This window comes from Anastrepha ludens, chromosome 6 (genome assembly GCF_028408465.1).
Source record: "Anastrepha ludens isolate Willacy chromosome 6, idAnaLude1.1, whole genome shotgun sequence".
Classification (NCBI taxonomy): Eukaryota; Metazoa; Arthropoda; class Insecta; order Diptera; family Tephritidae; genus Anastrepha; species Anastrepha ludens.
In genome coordinates this window covers 14107371-14130245 of record NC_071502.1, presented here as the reverse complement: position 1 = coordinate 14130245, position 22875 = coordinate 14107371, and positions in this window count along the sequence as shown.

Below are 22875 nucleotides of genomic sequence, written 5' to 3'. Positions count from 1 at the left end.
GCTAATGTAACATTTTTTGGTTTGCATGGATCTTTTTTTCCGTGGGTCGGGGAAAGGTTTACATTAGGCGTATTGTTGGTGAAAGTATTTTTGAAGTGTTTTGCGAGAACTTCAGCCTTGTCAAGATTTGTTTTAGTCGAGCCATCAAATTTTCTGATAAGTAGTTTGTATAAAATTTTATTTTCGTTTATTTTGTTTGCAGCTTTCCATAGTGAATAGTTTCATAGTGGCGTTCATCATTTTGTCATTAAAATAGGCTATCGCACTATCGATTTTGTCAAAGGTCTTTAAGCTTATTTTATTGTTAAGTTAACGAATGACTATTTCTCTAAATGTATCCCAGCAAGTTTTTTTGTTATATATGTTTCTATTCGAGGATTCCGTCGTATATGAGCTCTGATATATCACTATTATTGGGGAATGGTCAGATGACAATTCAATTAATGATTTAATTGACTATCTTCATCAGAGAACGTTAAATATAGAGAATTCTCACGAGCTACGAATAGTGTGAATTGTCAAAAATGAAGTGAAACCGCGAACACTATTTCACCTCGCTTAACTCGACAGCGGGGAAGTTCTTAACAGGGCTGATTACAGTGAATTATGTACAAGTACATTGGCTCTGCTCAGTTTTTGGTTTCTGTATGAAATCAAATTGACGAATGCCGACGGCATTTTGCAAGGCATTTGCTTGTGCATTTTTATGTTCCCTTGGTAAACGAAAATTTATTCAATTTGTATTTTCAAACAAAGGTGATGAAGAAAAAATGATTGAATTTATTATATGCGCCAAATCAAATCAAAGTAACTTTAATATTTTGATTTAATTTAAAAAAATACATTATAAAACGGCCTCTCACATTTTGGTATGTAAAAACTAAACAAATTTGATGAAAATTTTTACTAATTTTTTGAGTCGAAATTAATTCATAGCATACAAGTGTTTTGGTATATCGACATATGTATTTACATTTGAACATGCATTTATTTGTTCCTTTGGCAAACCAAATCTTTTTCAATTTACATTTTATTACAGGGAATAATAATATACATACATTTGTATGTATGCATTTTCTAGATAGTATAAAACTTTAAAATAAATAAAGGAAAACTTCAAAGAAACGTATTTGCATATATGGGACAACTAAATTCAATTGCATCTTTATTAAATATGTATATGTTGCACGCATATGTGTGCACTGAAGCAACATGACCTACCTCACGAGCATCGCCTTATATTTCATGTAAATAACCTAATGATCAAATTCCTGCCTCACAAATGCTAAAACAAATTTCTTTTGAATACTCATGTACATATTTATATGTGCGTATGTACACTTGGTGCCCATATCCCTTCAAACAAATCAAAAAATTCTGTATACAAAACGCTTCCTTACCAGGCACACAGGAAGATGGCATATGCAAATATAAATATTGAATTCAAGCAAAACAATGCTTATTAATATATAGAGTGAGAGCCCGCGACGCCCAGACCTTCGTTAAATTATAAAAGTTGGAAATTTTTCTATATACGTCTCCTATACAGGTATAAGCAAACCCAGATTATTAAACCTGGGTCGCGGTGGCTTTGGCAGGTAACAGGTAGTAAAGGTGAGTAAAATTGAGTGTCAAATTTGTAATAGTATAAAGCTTAGTTTTTATACATTTCAACTTACAATCATATCAGAAACTGCCTCGTCCATTGGCGGACACTTAGGGCGGAAACAACCCCTCCCCAGACACCCTAACATTCTAATTATTTATAAATCTACTTTCGTCATAGTATAAAATCTAATTTTTATATATGTTATTCAGAGATCTATAAAAATATTGTTTTCACAATCCCCAGACAGTTTTGATGGTTTCCCTATCTTCCCAGACATAATGAAGTCCACTCCAGGCGTGAGCGCGATGAATATATATGTACATTGGTGCGAGTGAAATAGCGCGATTGGTCTACGGCGATCTTTTTCTGCGCATCAGCTGTCTTATACTCTGTATAATACTCCGTATTGTATATTATTGTAGTGTGAACTGTTATACGTACAGCAAGCGTTTAATAATTTATTTGCAAAATTTATTATAAAATAAGTGGTCTAGTTGTGATAAAGTGTTGTCATGGAAACGGAGGAACCGGAAAAAAACAAATTAAGTTGTTTTATTTGTAAGAAAAGTGAGGGGAAATTAATATTGCTTTCTGAAGAGACATTAAAGAAGTGCCGAACTGTTTTGAAAGTCAGAAAAAAACACAACCTTAAATATGCGAATGTTATTTTGCCTGATGAATATACAGATGGAGGTTATCACCGGGAATGCCATAAAACATTCACAGGCGTTAATAAACAGTACTACAATTCGGAGCCTGCAGATTTAAAAAAGAAAAAAAGAGTAAACAAAGAGTCGATTAGTGTAGACAATTTATCTCCAGATACACCGATAGTACCTGAGTTCACTACCGAACTCGCAACAAAATCTCCAACATCATCAGAACAAAATTTATATTCTGAATTGATAAAGCTCCAGTGATGATTCGACCATTTGGATGCTGACGGGTACTGGAAACAATGTGAGGTACGTGAATCTAACAAAGATACACGCCCAGTTAGGAGAATCCATTTGCCGAAGCTTGCCTGGTTTCCACGCAATAACAGGGTGCGATTACAATCCGGCATTATTTAGAAAGGGAAAACTAAGACCTTACAAACTATTAAAAAAAAAACGATGAATTCCAAAAAGCTTTTATAAAGTTCGGCGAAAATAAGTTAATAGAGGACAGCAGTGAACAGAAGAACATTTTCAATAGTATTCAGAAATATATATGCAGTGTATATAATGTTCGGAATGCAATTGATGTCAATTCTGCTCGAGTTCAGATGTTTATAGACTCATACAAAGTTTCCGACATTAATGAGGCTTTCAATCGAAAAAAATTGAGAAACTTTGATGCTAGCAGTTTACCACCTTGTGAAAATGAGCTACTACAGCATTTTTTACGAGCTAATTATATTTGTACGATTTGGAACAAAATTTATATTCTGAATTGATGTGAAATCTACTTCACATAAACCTGAAAATAATGGCTGGGTACTGGAAAATGATCAATACCATTTTAAATGGTTTGAAGGAGATCAGCTACCTACTTATGTCAGTGATTCTCTACAAACTTTGTCAGGTATGTTATAATGTTCACTGTTTATGAAGAAATTATCAACCATTCATAATTATTCTAACTTGCTTTAATTATTACAGAAGCTGATGAAGACGATGACATTCATGAGGACAAATCCGCAGAATGGAGTAGCGGTGATGAAGATAATCGAGATACCGACGAGGACGATGAAGTTGATTAAATATTTTTTTTGATTTAATAATAATGTTTGACACATTATATTTTTACTTTGTATTGTAATGGCTATAATTATAAATATAATTGAAATCTTTTTCGATTGGTTCAATTACGATCTAAATTATTCTCTCTCCTTACAGTAAAACTAACATGCATACAAATTTATCTTCTTAACTTTAAACTTCTAGAATTTTACCATCAGCTGTCGATTTTTCGTATTTTTTTCTGCACAATACTAGAAAAAATTTTCGATTGATATTTACAACTTTCGTAGATCTCCACTTGACTCAATAAAAATCGCATTATTGTATTGTTGATTTAATAATTTGTTAATATGAAAATTTTTCTGCCTTCTCCTTTAAAAATTTACTATTTTTATCTGTTATAAATGTATATAATGAATTTTCTTGATAAATTTAGAGAACAGATCGCACTATTTCACTCGCGCCAACGTACATATATATTCATCGCGCTCACGCCTGGAGTGGACTTCATTATGTCTGGGAAGATAGGGGAACCATCGAAACTGTCTGGGGATTGTGAAAACATTATTTTTATAGATCTCTGAATAACATATATAAAAATTAGATTTTATACTATGACGAAAGTAGATTTATAAATAATTAGAATGTTAGGGTGTCTGGGGAGGGGTTGTTTCCGCCCTAAGTGTCCGCCAATGGACGAGGCAGTTTCTGATATGATTGTAAGTTGAAATGTATAAAAACTAAGCTGTATACTATTACAAATTTGACACTCAATTTTACTCACCTTTACTACCTGTTACCTGCCAAAGCCACCGCGACCCAGGTTTAATAATCTGGGTTTGCTTATACCTGTATAGGAGACGTATATAGAAAAATTTCCAACTTTTATAATTTAACGAAGGTCTGGGCGTCGCGGGCTCTTAGTCTAATACATATATGCACGTACATACAACCGCACACACAGGGCATTCGCTTTATTCCTCAAAATGCGTATGTCGTTCAAAGCTAAAATTCTATGCCTAGCGACTACAAGAACAAAATGCAGTCATAGACGCAGGCGTAGCGGCCATCATTCTAGTTGCCATAGCGCTGAACAGTCGCGGCGGCGCCGAACAGTTTCAACTATTGTACTGTGCAACAAAAACTCATCTTCAAAAAATTCATTGATAAATTCGAGCTCATAGTTCTAAGAGCAAGAACTTTCATTCATAAAACGAGCCGCCCATATGCCAATTTTCTCGACAATTCGAAAATAGTCAATATTGGAATATTTCGCGTAGAATTATTTGCCAATATTTGATAAATCCTCAATTTTTGTCAAGTCGAGTGCCCGCGGCATCGTACATATGTATGCAAAAATATATGTATGTAAATATGTCTTTCTAAATGCTCGACAGCCGCAGCTGCTGTGCGTCAAGTGCGCGCATGAGCATACAGTATAAGTATGTTAACTGATAGTAGGCAAATAGTTAATTAGTAGATTACTTTACGTATGTAGTTTTTCAATTGATAAAAAGTGCACAAAACATATGCATATATCTGCAGTTAGAAACTTACTCTGAAATCAGAGCATTTGAAGATGCCTGTAACATTTCAAGCTTACTGTACATACAATGCTGTGCCAATGAATGTGCGCTGCGCCTATGAATGCGCGCTGGATTTCTTGAGAAGTTTTACCGTTTTATCTTGTGCTGTGGCTGGTGAGCATACATACACACAGCATATACATATGCGCAAATGTATATAAATTCACAAATTTACATTTGCATATGCCATCTTCCTGTGCGCCTGGTAATGAATCGTTTTCTATAGAGGATTTTGATTCAGTTGGAAGGGATTCAACAAAGTTTTACAGACACCAGACAGACAGACATAACATATGTACATAATTTGGATGATTTGGAGAAATTCAAATATATAGGTCATATTAAAAAGCTACCTAGCATTCTTTGCTTCTAATCACCAACAAATTCTTATCGACTGCTGCTAAATTTACATAATTCAGCCCCTTACTGTTAATTTTTGTTGAAAAATGTGTCTGTGGTGAAATTGTCTTCGCGAGACGAGTACCCCTCGAAAATGAACACTTTCCTGTCATTAAGACTTCTCTATATTTAACGTTCTCTGTCTTCATGGTTAACGTTTTTAGTTATAAAAAAGGCGATCAGATCTGGAATTTTTTTTGATCAGTTCCGGTCGCCACTAGTAAATTATGTCCTTTAAAGTGGGTGTTAGACATTAAAATAGAAGGTCTTATTTGTCTCTGTTGCAGCATTATTTAATGACAACCCATTCTCTCAGACCATGAAAAAGGAACTTTTTTGTTTGGAATATTTTTGCAAATTTAAATTACCTTATTTTAGTATAGCTTTTTAAGAAAATACACAAAAATATATTTTCTTCAAAAAAAAAAAACCATGGAGTGTCCAATACTTTCAGGGCCGGAACTTTTGCATCCATTCGACCGATGTGACATAACAGGTATTTAAAATATTTGTTTTTGCATTTTTTTGTTGCCAATGAAAGTATAGAATCTAAAGAATATTGTGTAAAAATTTCAAGTTGATCGCAGCAAAGTTGATAAAGTTACTAGTACCTGATCGTCCCTCGCTCTAGGGCGGGTTTCTACAGCCGCAAAACTTTAAAGTTTTTCTGAGACTTCTTATTTTTGCAGTCCGTGTACGCTGTAACGCAAAATCTACTAGACCAGTCGTTTTGAAATTTTGCAAAATAGTCCTTCAAATAATGCACCAGGAATTCATGGGAGGGCCTTATTTTCTTTTTAATAAAAAAACGAAAAAAATCAATCCCGAGATACCTCGACAAACATATATATGTAGTACAGGTATCCCTTGTATAACGCGGTCTTATACAACGCGGTTTCGATATACCGCGATTTGGAAAAATTAGGTTTCAGTACAACGCGAAATTTAGGCTTATATAAAGCGAAGGGGAAAATACATAATTATAAAATCTGGTAACACTAATTTGCGTAGCACATATTTATAATATGTAATGTATTTTTAATGTAAACCGGGAATTACCCTTTTTTGCCTTCACAACATGTGTGAGTATACCAGGCATACTTACGGCATATATATTTGTACTCTTCTTGCTCATTAATATTTATTATATTATCAGTACAGTGTGAACTTTTGTGGGTATCAGGTGTTTAATAAGGAAACAATTTTTCTTTTTAGAAATTTAATACATTTAAGTATCAGCATAAGTTATAATATATTTGTGATCGAAGATAGGTATGTATGTAAATTTCACTCTGAAGCGCATACGAGAGGGTTTAAGTTTGGTTGAGAAAATGAAATCTTTCTTTACAACTAATGATCCTTCGCTGGAGAGATCCAGCAAAATAATAAGGGAAATAGATATTAATCTAGCACCTTATTACGAAATTGAAAAGGAGCTTAAAAAAACCACCCACCAAAAACTGATAACAGATTTTGCAATTATAAAACCAGTAGAAGAACCACAAGGTCCCACAACTAGTTTCTTATCCAATAGCGAAAACTATGTTGAAGAAATATCTTCTGATGAAGCTATTGCTCCCCCAAAACGCCCACGTGCAAAAATCTTTGAAGACAGTGAAACAGATTAATTACCATATGAAGTTTGAAGAACAACAATAAAGTTTTTAATAAACCTTTAATTTGTTTTAGTTTGTTTTTAAATTTTTTAATGTTCACATAATTATTTAAATTTTGTTTTTTGAATTTGGAAATATGTATGTACATATGTATTATTATTCACATCTTGTGTTTTTAATTGTATTGTATAAGAAAGTCTGAACTTTGGTATTGAGTTGAAATATATGTGCATCTGCTATTTTGTATGTATTTTATTTAAAAAAACCTATTGGAACATAACCCCCAATTTTATATGAAAACTGTGCTTTAGATAACGCGGAATTACATAACGCGCAATTCTTCTGGAACGTAACTATCGCGTTATACGAGGGATACCTGTATATATATATATATATTTTTTTTTTTTTTGCTGCAGATGATTTAGTTGCCAGTTATGATGTACGACGCAAATTGGCTGTGAAGATTCACGGTTACTTCAAGCGCGCGGAGGCATTTTGCCGAGCGTAAACACGAAAAAAGAAAATCAGTAATGGAATTCAAACGTAGTAGTGTGATTGCATTATATTTGGCGGGAAAATCACAGCCACCGATTGTTCTTCAGCTCGAGCACCTTAAAATAAATAAAGTTTCTGTTTATCGCACCATTACTCGTTACAATGACGCTGGTAGTATCGCGAAACGTCATGGAGGTGGCCATCAAAAGACTGCAACGTCACGTGAAATGGTTCAAAAAGTGAAGAAGCGACTTGAGCGAAATCCCCGAGCCTCGACGAATTGCCTATCAAATGGCGAAAGAACTGAAAATATCTGACCGTATCATCCGCCGCATACTGAAAAATGATCTAAAAGTCAGGCCTTACAAGATCTAAAAGGTGCATGATCTCACACCAAAGCAGGAACAAGTCAGACTTGAGAGAGCGAAGGAGTTGCTTCACTTGGCTGAAAGCGGTCAATTTCCGAACATTGAGTTTTCTGACGAGAAAATTTTTCAAATTGAGCAATTCGTAAACTCCCAAAACGATAGGATTTATTTAACCGATTTGACGAGAATTTGATTGGCCAACAGGAGGCAGCACCCGCCACAGGTAATGGTTGGGCCGTTGTAAACGCAGATGGGCACTCTCCAAACGTTTTCATTGAGCCTGGAGTCAAGATAAATGCGAAATATAATATTATCGGGAAAGTTTTCTGGAGGTTACTTTGAAGCAGTGGTCAGACAAGCATTTCGGTGGCAGGCCATAGACGTTTCAACAGGACTCGGCACCGTCTCACAAAGCTCAAGTGAACCAAGAATAGCTAAAAAACAATGTTGGGAACTTCATAACGTCCACACAATGGCTCTCAAATTCACCAGGCGTGAGTCCGATGGTTATTCTCCTTGGGTCATTTGGGAGAGCAAAGTCCGAACTAAAAGATTCACCAGTCTCGAGGTGCTGAAAAAAGCCATGATCCGCGAATGGGCCAAAATACCTGCAAGTCACATTCGGGCAGCTTGCGATTCGTTTCTGGACCGTCTCAAGCCCATAGTTAAGGCGAAAGGTGGTCATATCAAGCAAAAGTAAATTGATTCTTAATTTTGTATTATTTTCACACATTTAATAAAAGTGATTTCCCAAACTAAATGTATGGGATTTTTAATTGGTTACACTTCGAGTGCCGGACCCTACATTTGTTGTTTTGAAACTTATTTGTTTTGTTATTATGGCGAAGTCGTACATTTTTCATTTGTTGGAGTATGTTGTATTTGATGTTGTTGCAGTTGATCTTCGTGAATTTTCATGTTCTGTCCAATTTTTCTATCTTGCAGCTGTGTAATCAGTGGAAAGCTCTTCTACTAATTGAAATAAGAACTGTTTTTGTTGTATAATATTTGTATTCCTGGCGTTACTTTGTTTGGAGCGGACATTTACTGTATATTTTCTGCACATTTGATCCGCCATATCACCTAAAAATTTTATTTTGTTATAAAAATGAATAGAGTCCAGTAACACTTGGGAGTCGGGAGTGGAGCATGGCTACATGATGACTTGCAAAAATGGTATACAGACGGATTCAAATGCTCCAGGGGATAGGAGCAGGAATAGTGGGACCGAGAGCACAAGAATTTTCAAATTGTACAGATACTAGAATTTTCTATTCGCGGTTTTTCGCTGTAATGGAAACATAGTGGAAATCGTTTCCAAATGAGGGTTCGAAAAATTGAAATACTTCCGAACAGTCAATCAGTCCTCAAAGACTTAAATAACTTTACGTTCAATCCAAAAGTCCTTATAGAGTGTAACAGTGCACTCAACAAAGTGGGGGCACTTAGTCTGGCTCCCCTGATTTGGTTACCGAAGGACACAAAGGGAACGAGAAGGCAGACTTTTAAGCCAGAAAAGGGGCCGAAGGGGCATTTATCGGCTTTAGCAATAACAACCAAAAACAGGAAACCAAAAAGTGGGCTCAAATAAAAACCAAGGAATGCTGGAACGGTACAAACGGCCTTAATCACTTCAAAAAGTTCCTGAACTTTAATACCAACGGAGCAAAATCTGCTCTAAGGCTAGACAAAAAGGACCTCAGATTACTCTGCCCTGTTATGAAGAGGAGTCCGTGGAGCACTTAAATACCAATTGTGAAGCATTAGGTCACTGGAGATACAGAATCCTGTGCTCGTATCTTAGACTAGATTTGTGGGAGGTTGGACAAGTCCAGGCACTCAGTCAGGAGACCATTATACTACACCCGGATATATTTCAGTAGAAATAATAGAGAGATAGGAAAGATAAAATGTGGGTAGTAAGACGGAAAAATTAGTCTGAGGTCACTCTTCCACAAATCCCTTCGAATCATTTATGAATCTTAACAGATCCGGAAGAGGAAGAGTATGAACTTTATCCGTACTCAGTATATCGCAACCCAATATCCTAAGTCTGATATGCTCACCACAGACGTTTTGCCCTGTGACTACACCCACCAGTACTCCCAGGTCCTTTCTGCTGAGTTTTAGGAGAAAGGTCGCTATTTTTCTGTTTGGTTCTTTCACAAAGCACTTGGCTACTTTGCACAAATTCAACCCAGACCAACGTCCTCTATGGACAGACCTCATAAAGTCGTCAATCCATAGTAGAAAGGGTTCAGGGCCTAGTGGCATACTTGCAAAGCCTTCATTGAACATTTTATCAGCTAACTCGTTACTTGTAATACCAATTGTCTAGGCACCCAAATAAGACTAACTTTGTTGTGTTTTGCAACACTGTTCAGTTTTGTCTTGCATTCACCGACTAACTTCGAAAAGCACGGTGGGTTAGCAAAGGCTTTCAGTGCAACTTGACTGTCACTACAAAGTCCAATACTGCTACCCCGCCACTTTTTCTCAATTATCCTGTATGCCACGTTCAAGATGGCATAGACTTCCGTAAGGAATACCGTGGACATCTGTCCTGTTGCATAGGAGTGTTTAGTGTCTTCGGCTAAGTTCGCATCTAAGGCTCGTATCTACTAGAGGATGAAGACTTGTAAAGGCTCCCCCCTAAGAAGCTGGTTCGATTCCTCGAAATACTAAATAATTGAAATTAAGCACTTAGGGGTGCACAATAGATCAGTTTGGACGCAGTGCATAAAGGTTTTAGCCTAACCCGTGCAACCACTCCCATTACCATTGTCACGTTCAGAGATATCAATTGAAACTTTTAGGAGATGAAGGATTGAAATGGGGAGACGCAGGATTGAACCAAACGCTTCCAAACTTTTTTAGAACTCCAACTTTGACAAATGACTTTTTGTGTAGGTAAAAAAAATATCAATACGATCAGAATAAAGATACATAAATACATACATACATACATATATTATAGTGACCTTCATTTTCCCAGCCAAGTGTATATATCTGCATGAGAATGTATTTAGTATTGTATAGAAAATTAGGTTCATAATGGATTGAGCCATCGTCAAAACAGCTGATTGTTATTTGCGTTTTTTTTTGTAACTAAAATATTCCCAAAACCTTAGAGACCTGTACACAAAAGTTACCGAGCTAATAGCCTGCGAGATTTGCGCGAAGCAAACACTTACTTAAACTATTCAAGAAATTAACAATCAATGACCGTCTAAAATGAAATTTCTTACAAAATTCACAACAAACATAAATTCATAATAAAGCAGAAGTATAACCTCTACTAAGTACATTCATATGCACACACACACACACACACACTTACATAGCCGTTTAGTAGTTTATTGAGGTTTTCCTTCGGCATTCACGCTTTGAATGCTCACTCAGGCTCGTAAATTTGTAAAGCCTACTGCATAATTCCCAATAAATGGGTAACAAAATTGTTGACTACGCAACAACAACAAATGTACGTAGAGAATTCGAAAAACTCGCACATTAAAGTTGCAGTTCGCGGTTACTAACCACCGTAGAAAATCACCAACTGTACAGGGACCCTGGTCAGCGCAAACAAGTCCTGTTCTCGAGTCCAGACTTATGAATTTGAAGGTTTAGCGTTGCTGTTTGGTGCTCTTGGCATCTTCATGTGCATGTAATGACCTGCATTCATGTGGCTGCCACGGCGCTGCACCAGGGCCGGATTATCCATAAGGCAGTGTAAGCAATTGAAAAGGGGCGCCGCGCGCTGAGTAAAAAAAAAATCGATTGAAAATGTTTCAGTGAGTGTCCTTAGAAAAAGACAGCTTCCAAGATGTTTAAAGCGATTTTGTTTTTGGAAAAGTTAGAAGAGTTAATACTTAAACATATTGCAAAGGGTGATCAATTTAGAGGTATCGGACTTAAATTGAAGTAAAACAACGAAAATTCAAATTGATTGGGCAATTTTTGGTACAAAGGGTGTCTTTTATATTTCGGGATTAGAGAACAAAAACAAATTTTATTCATCGAAAATCACTTTATTGTTTTTCAAAATATTCTCCATGAAGATCTATACGCTTTTGCATGCGTTTGAACCAATTGTCGAAGCACTTTTGCCACTCTGAATGAGGTACCTCCACAACCGCTTCTTCAGGTGTCGGAAAACGTTGGCCTTTTTACGTACGGGAATAAAAAGAAGTCATTCGGTGCCAAGTCAGGACTATAAGGCGGATGACCCATTAACTCGATGTTTTGGGTGCTCAAAAATGCAGTTGTTTGAGCCGATGTGAGAGAGCTCGCATTGTCCTGGTGAAGAGTGATCCGAAGTGCTTCATGCGATCCTTGGAAGGCTTCGTGCGCGAACAACTTTTGTTGGATTTGGCTCATCTTGAAACACCCATACAGTCGACTGCTGTTTACTTTCGGGCTCATACGCGTAAATCCATGATTCATCACCTGTCACGATGTCATAGACGTGTTTCGAAGCCCCGCGATCGTATTTTTTTAACATTTCCTTCGACCGATCGACACGAGCCTTTTTTTGAGCGATTGACAAACGTGTGGGATCCAACGCGAACAAATTTTTTTGATAGTCAAATATTTATGCAATATTGAATGTATGCTGGTCCCACTAATGTCTAAGATTGTCTCAATCTCACTGAACTACGACCACGATTGAATTCATCATACCATAGATAAACACTGGTCCTTGATGGAGCTTCATCGCCAAAAAATGAATTAAGTTCATCCATGCAATGTTGCTGAGTTAATCCACGTCGAAAGTTGTAAAAAATAATCGCTCGAAAATGTTCACGATTTAATTCCATTTTTGGACCGAGATGAATCCTTTAAGTTACTGTAAACAACACAAATAGCGCTGGTATTTCAAAACGTTTTGAGTACGTAAAAGCCAAAAAATGTCAAACTTTGCGATACAGCTGTCAGTTGCCAGATTGCAACACCAGGGTTGCCAAATCCCGAAATATAAAAGGCACCCATGGTAATGGTTGTATGGGTTAGGCTAAGGACTTTATGCACTGCGACCAGATTTATCTATTGAGCGCCCCTAATTACTTAATTATTTAGTATACCGAGGAATCGAACCAGCTTCTTAGGAGGGAGCAATTGTAGGTTCTGAGGTTCCTGTGGCCTAATGCCTCACAGTTGGTGATTAAGTGTTCCATAGACCTCTCTTCATCACAGCAGAATCTGCAAAATCTATTGTATTAAAGTGTCAAAGTGACCTGTAAGTGCTCCACAGAGTAATCTTTTGTCGAGGTTTGGAGTAGGTTTTACTCTGTTGGTATTAAAGTTCAGGAACTTTTTGAAGTCATAAAAGTCGTTTGTGCCGTTCCAGTATTCCTTGGTTTTTATTTGGATCTATTTTTCGTTTTCCTCTTTTAGGTTGTTTTTGTTAAAGCCAATAAATGCCCCTTCGGCCTCTTTTCTGGCATAAAAGACTGTCTTCTCGTTTCCTTCGTGTCCCTCCTGTCCTGGTACCTAAATCAGTGAGTCCTGATTATGAGTGGCCGGTTTGTTGAGTGCATTTTTACACTATATTAGGACTTTTGACTTGAATGTGCAGCTATTCAAGGCTTTGAGAACCGATTGGCTGTCTGAAAGTATTTTAATTATTACTTTCTCGACTCGACTTTCTCCACTGTTTCCATTATGGCGAAGAGCTCCGCATAGAAAATCTTGGTATCCGTACTTAGTGTTAGGGATTTGTGTGCTTTAGGCCCCAGTATTCATGCTCCTACTCCTTGGAGCGTTTCGGGTCCAGCTGTATACCATTTTTGTGCGTCATCAGTCAGCCATGTTGGATTGGTGTTCCACTCTTCCCTAGACGGAAAGCAATCTTTATTATTTTATTATTTTTGTCTAGAACCATTCAGGACATTTATTTTTTAAAGATACGCCGCCTTGATGGAACCTTTTAAATGTTGGCCGTAACTGCGTCATAATTCAGGCATCCTTAAACACCAATTTTGAATGACTCGCTGAAGGACTTCGGTTGGTATCCCGTGAATAACTTTAGTAATGTTGGCTTCCAATGCTTCAATCGAAGCTGATTTACTCACAAAGCATTTAGACTTTACATACCCCCACACAAAGGAGTGATATCACACGAACTTGGTGGCCAATCCACTGGTTCCAGACGTGAGATAAATTGCTCAGCGAAGCGACGACGCAGTAAAACCATGGTTTCACAGGCTGTATGGCAGGTAGCGCCGCCTTGATAGAACCATGTTGGAAACGTTGTGGAGATCACGGGCTCCAATTTCTGGCATCAAAGAGTCCTTTATCATGCGGCGACTCGCCACTCACTATTATATTGGCACCAGCTCGTCTTCGAAGAAATATGGACCGACGATTCTTCCAGTCGCTGCTTTTCAACGGATGTAATGGCTGTTCTTGAATGACTTCGGGTTGCTCTTTGGCTCAAATACGACAATTTTGCTTATTAACGTATCCATTAAGCCAAAAATGGGCCTCATCGCTGTACAGCATTAATTGGTTCGAGCGCGCGATGAACACTTTTCAGAGAGCGTCGATTTTCGTAATACAATTTTACGATTTGTAAACGTTGTTGAGGCGTAAATCTTTCCATGATGAAATGAATAAAAAATTATGTACATATTTAGTTTCGTAGTAGTCACGCGTGATCTGTCAAAAAAGCGCTATTGGAAAAAGTACCTACAATCTGATCGCCCTTTACACATACTCGTATATAGCGGTTACACCCTTTATTGGTTATTTTGCCGAGCTCCTCCACCTATTTGTGGTGTGCGTTTTGATGGGATTCCACAAAATGGAGGAACTTATAGTTTTAAGTCGGTTGTATGGTTTTTCATGAAGAGTTTTTTCGTGAAAAAAATACACTATTAGAAACAACTTTTGGTGCTTCATGCACGGAGCTTCGAACATGTGCACTTGCGAGCGATAGTCACGCACCAACGCATTCGGTTAAGAGGGACAATATGGTGATTAATTTTGCGCCCCCTTGTACTCACATGTGTGAGAGAATGGCACTCAGGCTCAAAAGCCCATTGTATTTGACGTTCTGGAAAGCCAAAGGGTGTGAGTCAAGGATGAAAGATGAGAAATGACAGAGAGAAAGAGATAGGAAATAATAGAGAGAGGTACCTTATGATCAGAAAGTACCGGGATTGTTTAAATAAAACAAAACAGAGTTAAATTTCAGGAAAATTTATTTTATCTCCTTCAAAATATGACCCGTCTGAAGCAACACCCATGGGCCAACATTTAACCCAGTCCTCCATGCACCCCTGGTAGGCCGACGAAGGAATGGAGTTCAGCTCCTTCGTCGCATTCTCTTTGAAATCTCCTTCCACGAAGTGGTAACTTCAGCTTGGGAAACAAAAAGAAGTCGCACGGGGCCATATCAGGTGAATACGGTACTTGCACGATGGTATTTAGTTGGGTTTTGGTCAAATAATCCAGCACAATTTGGGCTCGGTGCGATGGCGCGTTATCATCATGCAAAATCAAAGAATTGTTTGCCCACATTTCCGGCCGTTTGCGATGTACAGCATCTCTCAAACGCTTCAAAACGGATAAATAATATTCTTTATTGACTGTCTGGCCCGATGGAAGGTACTCATGGTGCACTACGTCTTGGCAATCGAAGAAAACAGTCAACATCATCTTCCCGGTTATTTTCGATCATTGGGTACCGAGATATCTAGTCCTGCAAAAATTGTCCAGATTCTTTGGCCAATATGCAAATATCCTTCAGTTTGAGAGAACGAATTTTACTGATTCTCATGGCATCGGAGCCCAAAATTCGTAGTCTTGCCCTAGCAAAGGCAGAACACTCACAGAGAAAGTGCTCAGTGCCATACGCCTCCTCTAAACAAGACCGGCAAATCGAGTCATCAATGATTCCTATGTTGGTCATATGCTGACCCCATGGATTGTGTCCTGTAATAATACCGACTATCAATCGAACGTCTCTCCTTCCAAGTTTTATGGTAGTAAAGATAAATTTTAAGGGCCGATGTTGAATGGAACCACACCTAAACGTCAAATTTTTTTCTGCATTTGATTTGACATTTTTCAATTTCAGACTAACTCAATTTGAACCGTGGAAAGATAAACAATCGAGCAATGGTCAGAGTGGTGGCAGGAAATGACAACAGGCAATGACCAATTTCACCTCAGTGGATTTCGTCAATAAGCAGAATTGGCGCATTTGGGCGAATGATAATCCAAGAGTGATTGCCGAAAAACCAATGCACCCACAAAGAGTGACTGTTTGGTGCGGTTTATGGGCCGGCGGCATCAATGGGCCGTATTTTTTTTTTTCCAAAATGAGGCCGGTCAGGCAGTTACTGTGAATAGTGTTCGCTATCGTGAGATGATAACGAACTTTTTATGGGCCCAATTGGAAGATATGGATGTGGACGATATGTGGTTTCAACAGGACGTAGCCACTTGTCACACAGCTAACGAAACAATGGCTCTTTTGCGCGAAAAATTTGATGGCCGAATAATCTCACGTTGCGGCGATGTCAGTTGGCCGCCAAGATCATGTGATTTGACACCGTTGGACTTCTTTCTTTGGGGTTATTTAAAAGAAAAGGTGTACGTCGATAAGCCAGCAACAATTCAAGAGCTAAGGGATGAGATAATTCGGCACATTAACGGCATAGAACCTGAATTATGCCTCAGCGTCATCGAAAATTTGGACCATCGGATGGAGGTGTGCCGCCGAGGCCGCGGTGGCCATTTGGCCAATATTTTATTCTATATATAATTGAGCCATACCAATATTATCATAATAAAGAGAAATGATCATAATTTCCTAAAAACAATGTTTTTTATTTAAAATCAATACCGTCCTTTGAAACTTAACCACCCTTTAGAAAGTTTGACAGTTTTCTGTTCGGACTTGTCACAAAACACTTTGCAGTTCTGCAGCGTTCCAGATCGGACCATCGCTTTTTATGTAAATTGCATACATAGTCGCTGAACCAGTTTATAATTCCTGTATAACTGATTCCGATTTTTGGCTTTTATCCCTGTCGGGTAACCGCTGATCTGCAGCAATCCAATGATTGGGCAATCCATTGGCAATTACTTACTTATTTTACTACGCTTTGCTTACGTAAGCTTGCAGTTTTAACTCAAATTCACTAGTAGCACTTTGTAAATCAAATATTCTTAAATTTAAAGGGTATCTTTTATTGATTACACAGGCCAACAACCAAAAAACTTTTTCGATAATTTTAACTAAGGTTTTAAGGTTTCTTTATGCTGAAAACGAATATGACCTTGAAAATGCTCCAGCACGTCAGGATTTTTGGCAATTTGAGGTTAAAAAGTCAAAAAATGCAGATTTTGGCCATTTTTTTAATTTTTTTTGGGCAAGGTAAAGTTTTTTTTTAATTTTCAATAACGGCATCACAAAGTACTAGTCTTCAGCTTTAAAATCCATTTTATTAAATATTTTTACGATTAATATAAAAAAAGTTATTCTATTTTGAATTGGAGACTTTTAGAAATGCAAGTTCAACCTTTCCAACTCTCTAACGCCCCTGTAAAGGGAGAATTCAAAATAATATAACTTTTTTTATATTAATCACAAAAATATTTTTAAAAATGGATTTTAAAGCTAAAGAGTAGTACTTTGCGATGCCGTTATGGAAAATTAAAAAAAAAAATTTACCTTGCTCAAAAAAAAAATTTAAAAAATGGCCAAAATCTGCATTTTTTGACTATTTAACCTCAAATTGCCAAAAATCCTGATGTGCTGGAGCATTTTCAAGGTCATATTCGTTGTCAGCATAAAAAAACCTTCAAGAAACACCCATAGCCGTTTTAAAAGCTGTAAAAAAGCGAGATTTTGTTGGCCTGTGTTATCTTTATTTTGAATTGTGCTGTGTACATTTTTAATTAATTGATTCCTGTTTTATGTAATAAAAATGTTTTAGAATTAGTAACCCAGTGTCTTACTAAGGGAGCTGACTTGTCAAAGTTGTTTTTAGAGTTGTTTAATGAGCAACCTTTGAATCATCGCATTTTATTGCATTTTATAAAACAAAAATATGCACGCTTTCCTTTCATTTGTTTTACTATTTGGAGTCATGGCTTACCCTGGGGATCCAGTAAAAAAATAGCATAAATATGAATGCAATTGAGCTGTGGTAGAAAAAATTAAGAGGCCCCTAGCATTGCATTGGCCAAGTAGCCCGACATGATTAATCCACTCCTGCGCCATACTAACAACACACACACAATGTGCAGCAACAACAACCAAGACAAAACATTGCAAGCCCTCAAACGCGCAGTAAAACTATGCAGAAGGTTAATAGGTTGTGTACTAAAGTGATTTTCAACAACATACCAAACTACGTAAATTTGAAGAATGAAGATTTTTTTCTGGAATTGTATGTGCCACTAGCATCTTTGCGACGCGTATCTTCGTTTCGCACGTGTTTAAACGACCAGGCGTGGGTAGAATGAATGTTATTTTGACGAGCCACTGTCTTTATTCCCCCGGCTGACGACCGGCTTGTTTGATGATACCCAGGTATGGCCATTTGGTAGCAATGAGGCCATTTACACATTTCTGGTTATAAAGTCGTTAATTCGATTCACACAAATTAATCGCAATTTGCTAGCGTTTGTTTGTGAATATTTTCACATTCGTAGCAGCATCTGCACTTTGTGCGCGCCTGTGTATGTATGTATGTATGCATGTACTCGTATCTAAGAATACTATGCAATTTGCATGTGGCTATAGAGTAATTAAGAATTAAATGGAAATCGGATATATTTGGAGGAGCCCGCATTGCAGTGGTGCGCATAACCAGGAGCATACACCCGTTAATTGCGGGTGCCGCCTGCTGATTCTCGAAATTCCTAAAGAGTTAACACAAATGACAAGAAGACGTGACATCTTTTTATAGTCGATTTTTGCTGGAATTTATTTGGTTTTCACACACTGGCTGCATGTTTTATCTACAGCTTCGAGTATTCGTTTCGTTAGGGAGTGTGAAGCGACAGAGACGGTGACTACTAATTTTTCCGCAGTTTTTTCACAAGTTGCTTAGGGCGGGAGCGGCCGTTGATTCTGCCTTAAAATATTTTGGAAACAATGTGAAGCAAACTTTAAACAGCCTAAATTACTTTGGGACATAATTCTGTATTTTTTTCAAGTACTGTAAAGAAAAGCTTTATGTTGTGTTTTCAATGAAACAACTCTTTTTATTATGTGTGCAACAAAGCTCTCGCATTTTTTTTATGAAAATACAACTTTATTCTGTAAAAAATGATTACAAGTGAATCATTGAAAGGTTTGCCCATCGCTGGCTACTACTTTTTCCCACCTTTCTGGTAGATCTCGTATGCCGTCGCGGTAAAACTTTTCATCTTTCGAGGCTATCCACGGATGAAGCCATTGTTTGATGTCTTCATATGAATGGAACTGCTGGTCAGCTAGACCATGTGTCATTGATCGGAACAGGTGATAATCGGACGGCGCAATATCTGGAGAATAAGGCGGGTAGGGTAGGATTTCCCATTTCAGTGTTTCCAGGTAGGTTTTAAAGGGTTTGACAACGTGAGGCCGAGCGTTGTCATGCTGTAGAATCACTTTTTCGTGCCTCTCCGCGTATACGCCCACTTCTCGCGCAGTGCTCGACTCAATCGCATCAATTGAAGTCGATACCGATCCACAGTGATGGTTTCGCTTGGTTTTAACAGTTCATAATAAATAACATCAACATCCCACCAAATACATAGCATAACCTACGCAGCGTGAATATTCGGCCGAGGCGACGACGTAGAAGCATGACCGGGCAGTCTCTTTATTTTCTTTGGATTGCTGTAATGACTTTTTCATCACCCGTCAGGTTGCGATGAAAAAACCCCTTCCTTTTTTGCCGCTGGAGCAGTTGTTCACAGGCGAGAAAACGACCAGGAACCCAATTCCCCTGTTTCTGAATCACACCCAAAGCATGCAATCGCTTGGAAATGGATTGGCGGGTAACTCCTAATACTGAAGCAAGCTGTTCTTGCGTATGCAATACCTCCAATTCAGCATCTTCGAAGGTTTTTGGCCTTCCTTCACGCGGACGGTCGTCAACATTAAAATCACCATCTTTGAAGCGACGGAACCGGAATCAATCTCGGCACGTTGTTTCACTTAAAGCAGCATCTCCATAAACTTTTTGTATCTCTCGATCTGCTTCAGCCGCCGTTTTTTCCGCATGAAAGAGGAAAATCAACACTTCTCGCAAATGACGATTATTCGGCACAAAATCAAACATTTTCACAAAACCAAAAGTATATGATACCAAAACAAAATCGCTAAAGTGTCGGTTCTATAAGAAAAACACAATTTTATGGTTTGATATGCAGTATTCAGTATAGTCTCCCTGAGTATTATCAATACACTTGTTCCAACGAGATTCCAATTTATGAATTCCATCCCTGAAGTGAGTATCTGGAAGGGCTGTAAAATACGCTTCGACAGCTGTAATGACCTGATCATTTGATGAAAACCGCTTTCCACGCATGCGTTTTTTTAGGTCTGGAAACAGATGAAAGTCGCTAGGATGCGAATCTGTTGAATATGGGATTTAGCCATTGTCAAATTGCTCTTGTGACACCGTGGTTTGCCCTGATGAAAAATATTTTTTTTTTTTTTGCAAAATGGGTATTTTTTCACGATTTTTTTTCTTCAGTTGGTCTAAAAAGTTATAATAATATTCAGAATTTATGGTTTTACCTCTTTCAAGTAATCCATAAACGCAATTTCTTTCGCTTGCCAAAAAACTGATGTTAACCCCTTGAGTGGAAATGACGGTCCTCGCCCGTTAAGATTCTCTGTACTAAATTCGAATTTGACGGGCGTTGCCCGCAGTATATTTTAATGCTTAAAATCATATGAAATTCTTTAACTTGTAAAAATAAAAATATTATTGTTGTTGCACAAGGTCTTTTTTATATTCTAGCTAAATTGTCCTTAATAAATGGTGCTTAAGTTTCAAGGGCCGATGTTGATTTTGAATAAAATACAATTTTTTTAAGAAATTATTATCGTTTCTCTTTATTATGATTATATTGGTATAACTCAATTACGAATGGAACAAAATGTCGGCCAAATGGCCACCGTGGCTTCGGCGGCACACCTCTATCCGATGGTCCAAATTTTCGATGACGCTGAGGCATAATTGAGGTTCTATGCCGTTAATGTGCCGAATTATCTCATCCTTTAGCTCTTGAATTGTTGCTGGTTTATCGACGTACACCCTTTCTTTCAAATAACCTCAAAGAAAGAAGTCCAACGGTGTCGTTGACGTTTAGGTGTGGTTCACATTCAACATTGGCCCTTGAAATTTAACCACCCTTTATAGATAATGGTTTTAAGAGTTTTTTTTTTTTAATAAATCGATGATAATTCCACTCATAGAACTGCGCTGAATTTAATTGTGTGCACGCGTACTATTCTTCAAGATTTAATCGTGAGGCAAGAGGTTAATACCTTCTTGGCAAATTTCTGGTCACGAACTCGTTCCGGAGACGAAGAACCAGCCTCTTGTTTTGATTTATAATCGTGATGATAGACTCAAGTCTCATCCAATAGTGATGAATCGGCGCACAAAAACAATTTTACCTTTTCGAAAACGCTCTAAATTTTGCTGAGAAAGTCACATTCGAATGTGTTTTTTTCTTCCAATATTAGCGAATGCGGCACCCATTGTGCACACAGCTTTCTGAAACCCAATACTTCAGTCAAAATATTGTTTACACTGCCCAATGTGGTGCCTAGAGTTTCTACAAAATCTCTGTGAAACACTCGACAATTTTCCAATACGAATATCCTGTATTTTTTCCAATATCCTGTATTTTTTTTTCGATTTTCTTCACGTGGTTCGTCTTCTAGGCTTGTTCGTCGAGTTTTAAATTCAGCGACCCATCTTTTACTAATTGATGGCGAAAAGTCCTCACACTATTTCAACATTCGTTCACTAATTTCCTTTGCTCTTAAAACTTCCAAAAATAAAAATTCAATCACTGCACGATACATGATTTTTTCCACTTTAGAAAATACTGTGACAAGTCGATACTAAATGGCCTCGAACCACAAAACTTATTGACCAACCTACTACAACCTTACAAATCTCAGTATTTTCAATACAAATGGTTATATTAAGGCAATATTATTAAAAAACAGTGGTCACAGAATTTATTCTTACACTCACGCACGATTTATACAAAAGAACAAAATTTGGATATATTCGTAAAAAATAATATTTGTATTCAATATTTAAGGAACAAAAACTTCCAAATTTATTTCTGGAGTTAGAGAATTTAAGGCAATAACGAAATAGGGCACAATTTTAGGCAAAACTATTATTCGTACATTCCCACATAAAGAATATTTTATTAAAAAAATAATAGAAAAAACGAGTGTCTAGTACTTTGTTGGGCCGCCTTTAGCTTTAAGGGGGAACGCCACTGTGAAGGGTAAAAAAATAGTCGAATTTTGGGAATTTTGTTTTGTAAGAAGGACTGATTATTCGAGGATCGGACAAAAAGCAATTTATTATATACTAGCAAACCCGGCCCCCTTCGCTGGGCACACTAAAATAGAATAGATATGGTTTAGAACAGAAAATATATGGTTTTCATATTATTTATTTCTTTATTCTTTATTCAAGCGCTTTGGCATAAACAATATTTTTTGTTTTTCTATTTGTTTTTGAGTAAATATAAAATATGAATTGAAAATCAGGAAAAAAGAAGATTGTTTTTAAATTGCAAATCAACGCATATGAATAACTAAGAAACAATCGTCTTTTTTCCTGATCATCCATGAATTTTTCGTTTCAATTTATATGTTTTAGTAAGCATTGGAGCTTTTTTAACCATTATCCATTTATATTTTTCAAAAAAAAAAACGCAAAAAAAATTTTTTTCCATGAACACATAATTTCATTCGGATTTCACATTAAATTCTCAAATTTTGTAAGAAATTATTCACTGTTCCAAAATCCACTCCAAAAAAATTCACAAACAATTTTTACATGTTGCACTTACGTTTTTTCCTTATGG